This window comes from Tasmannia lanceolata, unplaced genomic scaffold, assembly GCF_043159265.1.
Source record: "Tasmannia lanceolata isolate RefF3 unplaced genomic scaffold, GAP_Taslan_0.1 ptg000008l, whole genome shotgun sequence".
NCBI lineage: Eukaryota > Viridiplantae > Streptophyta > Magnoliopsida > Canellales > Winteraceae > Tasmannia > Tasmannia lanceolata.
Genome location: NW_027518685.1, coordinates 2823242 through 2835632, shown reverse-complemented (window position 1 = coordinate 2835632; position 12391 = coordinate 2823242). Strand labels below are relative to the sequence as shown.

Genomic DNA, 12391 nt, shown 5'->3' with positions numbered 1-12391 from the left:
ATTGGGCTATCTTAGGGCTCCATCTAGACCTTGGGATATCAGAGCGTGGATATTAGTTATAGCCCATTTTGTGGAAAAACTTCACTGACGAGACGAGGTGATTTTGCTTGGAGCATGAGTCTCCTTATCCCCTTAAGCTGTTTTTTTTTGGGGGGGATTTTGCTGATTAGTCCCGACATGGCAAAATAATTGCTTAATATAGTCCATAAGAATAGCATATTATCCAATCAGTCCTACTTTTAGAAAATATTTGCTAAAGGTCCCTAAAACTCACCTACGTCAATTTTCTCCCTTAAAAACTTTAAAATGACAAATTTACTCCCAACCCATTTAAATCTTTGTAGCGTATTTTGATTTCCTTTCCAATATTTTAGGAAACAAATTAGGAAATAAGAGAAAATAGTACCTCATCCAATATTCTCGTAAAAAATCCTTCAACAAAAAAATCATTTTAGGAATTAAATAAATTTAAAATCCCTCTTAAAAAAATTTAATAGGGTTCTCAAACAAAACCATCCCAAGTTCAAATTTTCAACAGAAAATCAGATAACATTCAAATTTTCAATGTATCACTAACATTCCAGGGTGCCACTACCTTATCAATGTTCAAACATAGCTTGTCTTTTAATTTTAAGAGGATTGATAGGAAAACAGATAACTGTGCTGAAGAAAAGAACGAGATCATCTATTGTTACACGTGCTCATACACCAAAAAACGAGAAGCGTGTATCTCGAGAAATGCAAAAACATCCAAATCTATCGGTCATATTTACACCTTCTTTATTATCAACACAGGATCCCGTTTTAGAAATGTTTTCCTACTTTTAAATTGGTTTGTCAGAGATTTTTGGGAACTGTTGGAGCTCTTTAAATAGTGGTTTGTAAGGAATGATATAATGAAGGGCGCCCTTGCAAAAATCAGATTCAAGGGCGCCCCCTGGCTGATTTCTTGATGCGCCTAAAAAAGTTGGATGGCGCCTAAAAAAGTGGAAACCTTGTTGACTATTAAGAAATTAGCCAATAGAGGCACCCTTGAATCTGATTTTTGCAAGGGCACCCTCCATTCTATCATTCCTCAAATTAATCACACATAATTCCCCTCTTAAAACATAGAATGAAAAAAATTTCCTTAGAAATTATTTTCCATTTGAAATATTTTCTTGCAATCCAACCAAGATAGGAATTACCTGGAAAAGTTTGAAATGAAAAATATTCCTAAAGTTTTTACTTAATTTATTCATGAAGAAAAGATAACTGAAACCAACCCTATTTAATTTTTTTAAGAGGGATTTTAAATTTATTTAATTCTTTAAATGATTTTTTTTAAGTATTTTTTAGGAGAATATTGGAAGAGATACTATTTTCACTTATTTACTAATTTGTTTCCGATAATATTGGAAGGGAAATCAAAATAAGCTAAAAAGGATTAAAGGGGTTGGGAGGTAAATTTGCCATTTTAAAATTTTTAACGGAGAAAATTGAGGTAGGTGAGTTTTAGGGACCTTTTAGCAAATATTTTCTAAAAGTAATACTGCTTGGATAATATGCTTTTCTTAGGGACTATTAAGCAATTATTTTGCCATGTAGGGACTCATTAGCAAAAATCCCCTTTTTCTTGTGTAAATCGCGTAATCTTGGGCTCATTAGTAGGTAATCGAAAACCTTTCTAATGATACTAAAATCAAGGCAAACGAATAAGATTTTATACTTAAATTGTAGGCTACAGATAAGATGACCAAAATAAGACTTAAAGAACAAGTCAAATCTCCTTATTCCCTTATGCTGTTTTTTTTTTGTGCAAATCACGTAATCTTGGGCTCATCAGGTAGGTAATCAGAAACCTTTCTAATGATATCAAAATCAAGACAAACGAATAAGATTTTATACTTAAATTGTAGGCTACAAATAAGATGACCAAAATAAGACTTAAAGAACAAGCGACTTATCCTTCTTCTTTTTTGAAATAGCCACAAGCGACTTATCCTACGCGTTGTAGTCAGTGACGAACAACACATTCTTGGTGATTTTCGCCTACATCAGAGAGAAGAGTGTGACATAAGACTCATGGTAAAATGTCCAAAGGAAAATTTACTTCTCACTTCTTCTCATCTTCGCCAACAAGTGGGCTATCTTCCATCCCAATGAAATTAACGACCGGTGAAGAAGAGCACTCCTAACAAAAGAAAACAAAACTTCTTTATCAATAAGAAACAGAATCCCCTAAGGTTCAGGAGCTAAGGAAAGCCAGAGAACAAGGAAGTATAGCCATAAGATGATAGACCTCCTGGATCAATAAGCATGGCTTCGCCTGAGTGTGATGATGGGGTCCTGATCTATGGATCACGTGTCTCCCAAGCCCTACTAAGTGCACAAATCCCGCTCGTGTATTTACTTTACTCTTGCTTGTTTTGAGTTTGTATTCAAGGGTACCACGACCCTAGGGAGAGAGAGAGCTTTCAAAGCAAATTCGGAGAGAAAACACTAATCTATACCATTGCAAGATAGAAATAGAAGGAAATGAGGTGGCCACCTAGCCTGACAAGAAAACAAGTGGGAAACTATGTCATTTCCCCTTCTCAAAAAAATTACGAGATAAGGTAACTGAAAGGCTGGAGTTTTACATAGCAGCGAAAAATTACACTACTAAATAGAGTTGAAATGTCTTCCAAACTGACTTTAATACAATTGTAGTATGGACTATAATAGAGTTGAAATGTCTCCATGCAGCTGTTGAGAAGATGAAAAAGGCTCTGTGGTGTGATATTATCCACCTCCTTTCTAGAAAATCAAACATGGAAAAGAAGCAATACTTTAGGCAGTGTTTCAAAACTCGTTGACTCGGCTCGGAACTCGGCCGAGTCGACTCGGAATAGCGGCAGCCTCATTTTGGAGTCACAGACTCGGCGAGTCCGGGCCGAGTGAGCCGAGTCTGGCAGGCGTAACAAGCTTTTTTCCCCATATTTAAGGATTAAAATGGATAAAAAGCAAGATCTCTTCAACTACCAAATACCTATAAATTTGGGTTGAGTTGTGGTTCTCCTACATCGCCATGAAAAGCTCGAACGCCTTTGGTTGCTCGCAGAAAGCCCTTCTGCAGCTGGATGCATCGCAGAAAATCCGTCGGCCAGGAAAAACCTCTTCTTATTTACCCAAAAGTAACTGAGTGTTGGTGATGGAAGATAATATATTTGCCCTTCTTTTACTTGGGACAGCACCCAGTAGTGTAAAAGAGTAGTCAAAGATATACAAGGGGTTGTCCCAAGTAAAAACAAGGAGTATCACTTCCCTGTTTCCTTCCTCCATACGCTATTTATTCCTCAATAAATGTGATCCTTGTCTTCCTCTGTAAACCTCAAACCTCAGTAGAGTAGGAAGAATAGGATGAGCACACTTGGCATGTTTTGTCTAATCATATCCCTTACCTGCTATTTTTAACATCCATTAAATATTAAATAATGGGATGTGTGTATTTGTCCCCTTTTCTTTCCTGAGCCAGCCACTTTTAGAGTATTATTTTATACTATCCTTTTACACTACAAGGAGGTGGCCCGGAGAACGAAAAGGGGAGAATATATCATTTCCCTAAGTTTTTTATTAATTGTTTATTATTTTTAGCTTATGATACTTATAGCACAAGCTCACACATAATATTTTGTGGTTCAATGTACATCATTTCCAACATATATTTTTCACCGTCTATGTTCATTGATAGAGGTAGGAAAGTCATATATTGGCCTCCTTTTCTTCCTTGTGACAGCCACCTCTAGTGCATTTATGATTACTCTTTTACACTACAAGGGGGTGGCTTTATAAAAATTAAGACTCATCTAACTTGGCCGCGTCAACCGCGTTCTTGCCCGCGTCCGCGCCGAGTAGACAAGGATTTTCTTCATCATCCGCGTTTTTAAACACTCCTATTTACTCTATACAATTTTGATAAAGACAGTTTGGAACGTATGTGGAGGCTTCGGACAAAAATGAGAAGAATTTCTAGTTTATTATCCTTTACTAATCTGGCATAGCCCAGATTAAAAGCTGAGAAACAGGAAGGACCTTTTTTTTAATCTTTTAGACAGGCATCTTCCTCTTCCTTTTTCTTCCCCAGTTTACACCAAAAGAACCTTCTTTGAGTAATGGGGATAAACTGCACAAGAAAACTAAGAGCTTTTCCTGCTTCTGTCCTCTTTCTTTACCTACTTAAAATGCAATTCGGGACTGCGATCGACATCATAACACCCACCCAATCACTCACAAATGGGAAGAACATAGTATCTGCCAGGGAGCGCTTCACGTTGGGCTTCTTCAGTCCTAGTAATTCCAGTCATCGCTATGTTGGAATATGGTACACCATGATCCCTGAGACTGTCGTATGGATCGCCAACAGAGAAAACCCTGTTATAGATTTTTCAGGAGTTCTAATGATAAATGACAAAGGAAACCTTGTTGTCCTGGATGGAAAGGCAAACATTCTTTGGTCAACAAATGCTTCAACTGCCACAAGTAATCCGAGTGCTAAGCTCCGTGACACTGGTAATCTTGTACTGGGAGAAGGAAATTTCGATATTAATGGTGGAGGTGTGTTTTGGGAGAGTTTTGACCATCCAACAAATGTGTTGCTGCCAGGCATGAAGCTCCGCTCGAATCCAAGGAACAATGAGAACCGGATGCCGTGGTCATGGAAAAGTTCTTCTGATCCTTCGGTAGGAAATTTTTCTGTCGGCATCTTTGACGGTAAGAAGCTTCCTCAGTTAGTTATCTATAATTTTTTTTTTGAAGAAAGCAACAGAATATATATTTATATATATGAATAAGCAGAACCGAGATGATCCTGTCGGAACAATGAGCAAATAAAATAGCAAGACAATGACTCAAGGGGGGAGATAGTCAAAACACTCCAATTCGGCCCGGGAAACACCACTCTTAGCCAGAGAGTCGGCTGCCACATTGGCCGATCTCCGGACATGCTGAAAGACCATGGAGTAGCCCTTTCCTCTATCCTCTATCTCCTCAAAGAAATGCACAAATCTCCAAAGGGGAGAAGCGTCTCCCGAAAGCCAGCGAATAACATTTACGGAATCGCCTTCGACTATCAGACTGTCGCACTCCAAGCGAGGCATGGAAAGAATCCCACTGTGAACGGCTCGAACCTCCGCCTCAGACGAGTCGGCAAATCCAAGAGGCCCCGAATAGGCCCGAATGACTTCCCCTTTATGGTTCCGACATAACCCCCCCACTCCAGCCGCTCCTGGGTTACCGATAGAGGAACCGTCAAAATTGAGCTTCAGAGACCCCGGTGGCGGGGGGGACCAGGAGGGTCGAGATTTCACTTTGGTAACCGATTCCATGCATATGGTTGACCACCCTTCCCAAAGGGCATACGCAGAAACAAACCGAAAAAGAGGAAGGGAACGGGCCCAGGAGATGACCGCTGCTACCACCTGTATATAAATCCAATATGGGGACCTGACCTTCCCTTCAAAGACCCGCGCATTCCGCTCTTTCCACAAGAACCACCAGGAGGCTAAGAGACACATCTTCCACAAAATTCGACCTTTCCTCTTCCACGGAGCCCAGTCCCAACTCGTAATAAATTCGGCCATAGAATTGGAAGCAACCCAACTGACTCCAAATCTAGAAAAGAGATGACCCCAAATATATGAAGCAACCTGGCAATGTATAAATAAGTGGTCGATGGATTCCCCGGCGGATAGACATAGTGGGCAGTGATCCACCAGCCACATTCCTCTCTTCCGTAAGAAATCTATCGTCTGAATTCGTCCCCAGCTAACCGACCACCCAAAGAAAGCAACTCTTGGAGGGCATGCGAGGCGCCAAACCGCGGAGGACGCATGCTCCACTAGAGTGGGGATCAGATGGAGATAAAAAGATTTAACAGAGAAAATCCCCGACGGATTCCAAATCCAAATACGACGATCTAAGCCCGAAGACTTGATGAAGCAAGAGTCCAATAAGGAGATGAGGGCGCTGTAATCGCTTAACTCCCGAACAAAAAAGGCTCGACGGAACTTGGGAATCCACTCCACTTGCCCTTGGACCCGTTCGAAACATTCCGATACCCAAGCTTCTTTCTGAGAAGATACAATATATAAGTCAGGAAATAAAACTTGAAGAGAATGGGACGAACACCAAGGGTCCTGCCAAAACTGAATTCGATCCCCCCTATAGACTCTGAAGCGAACTCCAGGGGCAAAAAAGGACTTCAAACGCAATATGTCCCTCCATACTGTGATTCCTTTGATTTTGAAAGTATCAACGGAGTCCCAATTCCCAGGAGATGAACCATACTTACTGTCAATGACCCGAACCCACAAAGAGGAGTGTTCTTCTCCGTATCTCCACAACCACTTGCCCATAAGGGCCTGATTAAAGAGTTGAACTCTCCTGATACCCAAACCTCCGTTTTTAATTGGAGAGCAGACTAGACTCCATTTAAGAAGGGAGACCCCCTTGGAAGTCCTTGAACCACCCCACAGAAATCGTCTATGAATTTTCTCTATGCGCTTAGCAACAGAAGCTGGACAATGAAAAAGGGATAGAAAATAAATAGGCATATTAGATAGAACAGCCTTTATAAGCACCAATCTACCTCCTTTGGAAACCAAACGGCGCTTCCATGTGGCCAATCGACGCTCAATCCTTTGTATAATAGGAGCCCATAGGTTGTGTCTCGGACGGCCCACCCCGAGAGGTAGACCCAAATAGGTAGCGGGAAAGACATCTAGACCGCACCCCATAATTCCGGCGAAGGATGAAGCCTCGCTCTCAGATACATTAATCGCATACAACCGAGATTTGCCAAAATTGGATCGTTGACCTGAGACCATCTCATAACACCGAAGCATGGCTTTAAGGTTGAGAAGCTGGGAGAGGACCGGTGAACAGAACAGGAGGGTATCATCCGCAAACTGAAGCAGCGAGACTTCCACCTTACTGGTCCCAATTAGGAATCCTCTATATAGCCCCATGTCACTACCCTTTTTCAGTATACTGCATAAGGATTCGGCCACTATCAAGAAAAGAAATGGAGAGAGAGGGTCGCCCTGCCGCAATCCTCTAGAGGATTTGAAGAATCCTTTTGCTGAACCATTGAGTAGAACAGAAAACCATGCAGATGATAAGCAATTCCGGATCCACCCTCTCCACCTTTCCCCAAAACCCATACGACCCATAAGATAATCTAAAGCGGCCCAATCCACTCGGTCATATGCTTTCTCCATATCAAGCTTACATAAGATGCCGCCTTCCCCTGACCGCCGGTAATAGTCAATTGCCTCATTTGCTGTTAAGGAACAATCAAGAATTTGACGCTTGCTTAGAAAAGCACTCTGATTTACCGAGATAATGGATGGAAGAACTACTTTGATACGGTCCGCCAGCACCTTCGCAAGTACCTTGTATAGGCTGCCCACCAAGCTAATCGGACGAAAATCTGATACTTTGGATGCTCCATCAATTTTGGGAATAAGGACTAGAAAAGTCGCCCCCGTCCCCTTGTCGAGAATAGCACCCTCAAAAAACTCTAGGAAGAAACGAATAAGATCCGATTTGACTGTGTCCCAACACGTCTGAAAGAAAGCCAAGCAGAATCCATCAGGACCAGGGGCTTTATCCTGAGCTAGAGAGAATAGAGCGATTCTGATTTCCTCCTCAGAGAATGGGATTTCCAATCCAGCAGAAGCTTCCAGACTCAAATTTGAGAAACAGATGTCTTGGGGTATTGGGCGAACAAGCCCGTCATCGGAGTACAAAGATCGGTAGAATGCAATAGTTTCCGCAATAATCCTCTCCCGGTCCGAGACAACAGCCCCTTCCACCTCTAAAGATTCAATTCGGTTCCTTCTTCTGCGAGCACTGGCTATGGCATGGAAGAAGGCTGTATTTTTATCCCCCTCCATCAACCACTTGACTCGGGATTTTTGCCGCCATGAGATTTCTTCAAGCCTTAACAACTCTTTATGTTCTTGGATGAGCCTTCCTTGTTGCTCAAAATCCTCCGTCGTTGCCGATCCGCGATCAGCCAATGAATGGATCTCCAACAATCGGTCCTCAAGGACCCTCTTCCTGCCGAGGGCAATCTCTTTCTGCTCCTTAGCCCATGCTTTTAATTTCCCTTTGATGAACCTTAATTTTTTGCCAATGACAACATCACTGGGTCCCGAGAAGGCACAGTCCGCCCACCATCGAACTAATTGAGCCTCCAAGAGGGGATTTTCCAGCCAAGCTAATTCAAATCGGAATGGAGGGGCGCCCCAGGACTCCATTTTAGGGGACAAAAGAAGAGGGCAATGATCGGAAACAGAATGGGGTAATGCCTGCTGGTAAACTTCTGAGATGCCTGTCAACCAGTCGCCCGATAAAAGAAACCTATCAAGGCGGCTCCGGTTCGTACCTCTTGCCCATGTGAAAGATGCACCGCCCAACGGTAAATCGACTAGCTCGTTGTTTGCGATAAAATCAGCAAAATTTCTCATACCCACAGTAATGCGCTGACCCCCAATTCGATCTCGTGAATCTAGAACTTCATTGAAATCCCCCCCAATACACCAAGGAGCAGAACATAGGCCACGCCTCTGATTTAATTCTTCCCAAAAAGAACACTTGTCGGAAGCGGACAAAGGACCATAGACGCCTGTGAATAACCATTCTGATTGATCATTACATTTGAGGAAGGCTACAGATAGTGAGAAGACCCCTCGCCAAACATCCGAGCTGGCCCACAAGACTGTATCCCATGCCACCAAGATACCCCCTGAAGCTCCTTTGGATGCTACGAAAGCAAAATTCCAATCAGAGTTGAACCCCATGCTACTCATATCTATGGAACTGATTTGCTCCATCTTAGTTTCCTGTAGACACACCACCTCGGGTCGCCGGTGTTTAACTATTGCTTTTATTTGAATTCGTTTCTCCCGAGAGCCCAAACCATTGATATTCCAGGATAGAATCTTCATCAACAACTAGAGTGCGGTGAGATCCTCCCCTCCCCAACTCCATTTTTTCTTCCTTTTGTCTTACGCTTGAGACCACTGCTATGCGATCCAGAGTCATAATTGATATCTGAGTGGAGTCGTATCAATTCTCTCTCCGTACGTTTCAGATTTGCATCGGATATAGGAGCAGGAGATGACACTCCATCGACCTCCCTCAATTCTGCCGCCTTTATGTTGGATCGGTAATCTTCAGCCGGCCCCGGATAAACTAGGCCCAAGTGTGAGCTGAGAGACACTGTATGATCCACCATCAATTCAATCACCTGATGGATAGTAACTGGACCAGATTCAACCCGAGAAGAAGAGAGTGATGGGGCACAAAGCAGGGGCTGGAGGACTGCCTTGCTACACCATCTTGGAGAAGGAGGATGGGAGTAGTTGCCGAGTGAAACCTGGACTAGTGAACAAAAGGGCCGCCCTCTAGGGGTACAGTAGAATAAAGAACGCATATCACCCCAGCAACGATTGTCAAATAGCACCATCCTTAGCCCCACCCAGCACTGAAGGGAAAAACAGTCTTCTCTAGGTAAAAAGAAACCTCTGCTGGTGGGATTTATTGTCTTAGGTCCTCTCAACTGGCTGACCCCAGTCTCCTCTGCTGTCACATAATAATAAGATCGATTGTTACCCGAGATACTGTAATTGGAAATAAGACTCTTCTGGGTAGAGCTCAAAACTGCCGAAGAGGAGGGGGTGATTGAGCCAGGACATACGTAATGAGGCTCGAAATCCCTCTCCCCTTCCTGGGACCCAAGATCCGCCAGCGAAGAATCCCATCTGACTTTATCGCCAACCCCTTGTGCATCAATTTCCTCGCGCTCCGAAGCGAGCACGAGACTGACACCCACTCGAGAGGAGTCTCTTTGATACGGAGAAGATAAGATAGATATAATATCTGCATAGCTGTTGACCTGGGAGTACGGAGAATCGGAATAGGGAAGTCCCTGAATAGGCCGATCGGCACTGTGCCACCTGAGTTCCTGTGTGGGACCCTCTGTTTGAATTTGAACATTTGCCTCAGAGGAAAGGTTGAGATCCGGCAACTCCTGCTGATCCCGAATAGAGGCGATTGGTGGGAGCGCAGATTCCACCATTCCGGGGTTGGCGACTGTAGACACCCCATTTTGATCGGACCGAAGTTCGCTATGCTTGGGCGAAACCCCATCCAATCATTTCCGCCATGTTTCGCACTTTTCCGTTAAGTGTTGAGAGAGATTATTCCCAAGAATTCGAGCAAGAGAGAATTTAGATCCGATTGATGGGCCCGTCTTGAGCATTTGTTTAGATTTGGATCAAACAGGGTGGCCCGCGCATTGTTTTAGTGAAAAATGAGTTTTGAACCTACTTCGATCCAACACCTAAAGATGATCATCAAGAGAACGGTCAAGATCTCAGAGAAGTCGTTTTAACAACCAATTTTGTTACGATCATCAGGTTGAGTTACTCGGATCAGCCCATTGAAATGATTTAGGAGGACACAACCTACTTAGGTAGGGGACCCATCAATTGGATGGTCTGGATCGTCATAGAGGAATGATTTAAGGGGGCACAACCAATTTACATTGCGAACCACCATTCGAACGGTCAAGATCATCAATTGTCGCCCATCAAATGGACGGTTCGGATCATCAAATGGGAGTGATTTAAAAATGGGGTAACATATTCACATTTTGATCTATTGGATGGCTTGGATCAGCCCATAGGATTGATTAGCGGAGCACAAATTAAATCACATTGTCGCCCATCAAATGAACGGTTCCGATCATACTTTGGAGTGGGGCATATGATTTTATGCACAATTGGGAATTTGGTCACATATGGGACCCATTTGGATTATCTTTTACCTACTCAAAAGGACTTTAAAAAACATGCATGGGGCCACACACATGTCAAAATTCAATGTCCACAATGGTGGCCACCTACCATGGAATATGTCCACAATGGTGGCCACCTACCATGGAATAAGTCCACAATGGTGGCCACCACCCTCCCATTCCTTTGCTATAAATGGTTCAATGAGGGTGAGGGAGAAAAAAGAACTCATTTCTCTTCTATCATGTGTTCTAACAAAGTTGCTATGTGGGGTTGAAAAGAAAAAAGAAAGAAAAAGAAACAAGAAAAGAAGAAAAAGAAACAAAAAAGAAGGAAAAAGAGAAAGAAAGCGGAAGCGATCGCACGGAGGCGGGATTTTCGAGTTTTTCGGCTCTCGGATTCGGCGAGGATTTCGATCACAGGTAGGTACACCGTTCTCGGAATTTTTTTTAGAATTATTTGGTATATTTTCGGATTTTTGCATGATTTTTAACAAAGAAAACTAAACGATATACTAAACAGATTCCAAAAATAATGAAATTTCGTGGGAAAATAATATGATAATGATACATTCTACCATGAATTTGTGAGAATTTTTGGATTTTGTTTGGTATATAATTTTATGCTTTCTTTGAAAATCAGCAGATTTTGGGGGAATTTGTACTGACATTAGATCACAAAGAAAATTCTTAAAATTTTTACAGTAGTCTTATATCTCATATTGCTTGCTTCTATAAAAGTTTCAATTACTTTGGATCTTGTTTTACATGGGATGTAGTGTTAATTCATAATCTGGTCTAACAATTGAAAAATCCGAAACTGATAGTAAATAGTTTTCTAAATTCATGAAAATCTCACAGCATGCTACTTTCACTTATATCTTACTAATGTAGAAATTTCATGGAATTTAGATTTCTATTTCTAGTAGTTTCTGTGTTATTTTTGCAATCTGGTCAATTAATTGTTAAATCAAAATTAAATATGAGCTTAATGTAAAAAACTATTAAAATCTTCCAGCAAGCTACATCTCATCATATCTTGCTGCTGTATAAGTTTCAACTCATTTCGAATTCGTTTGCAACAATTTCACTTGTAAAATCACTCATATGCTTAAAATTGATAAAATCCATTGAAAATCCGAAATTAATTGAAAATCACCTGAAAATCTCTAAAGAACCTTAAATCTCTGTCATATATTAATCCTTAATACATTGAAACAGAAATCTTGGGATCTTTAGATTTCCCTGGAAAAATGGCCAATGCATCCATAATCGTATCTCAATTGCAACCGATCTTTGACAAATTTGAATACTTAAGCTATAGCACGTTGTTGGCTCCGAGGTTCACTGTCCACGGAAATCCTGAGATATGCCAGGCAATAAGATGCTATAACCTAAGTATTAAATTGCGCAAGGAAAGAGCGCACGATTCCCTTCGTTGGATGCTATCCTGGGCCGAAACTGGTGAACCCTAGAACCATTGGTAATCCTTGAATGTCCAAAAACTGAAAATCCTTGAAATCTAAAATTCATTAACCTCGAGAATTTAAATCAATTTGTCTTGTGTCT

The 12391-nt window shown here is 41.8% G+C and overlaps 1 pseudogene; it reads left to right on the top strand.

Annotated features, from left to right (window-relative positions):
* Positions 1-4133: 4133 nt before the first annotated feature.
* Positions 4134-4851, top strand: LOC143885626 (G-type lectin S-receptor-like serine/threonine-protein kinase B120 pseudogene; annotated as a pseudogene).
* The last annotated feature ends 7540 nt before the right edge of the window (positions 4852-12391 follow it).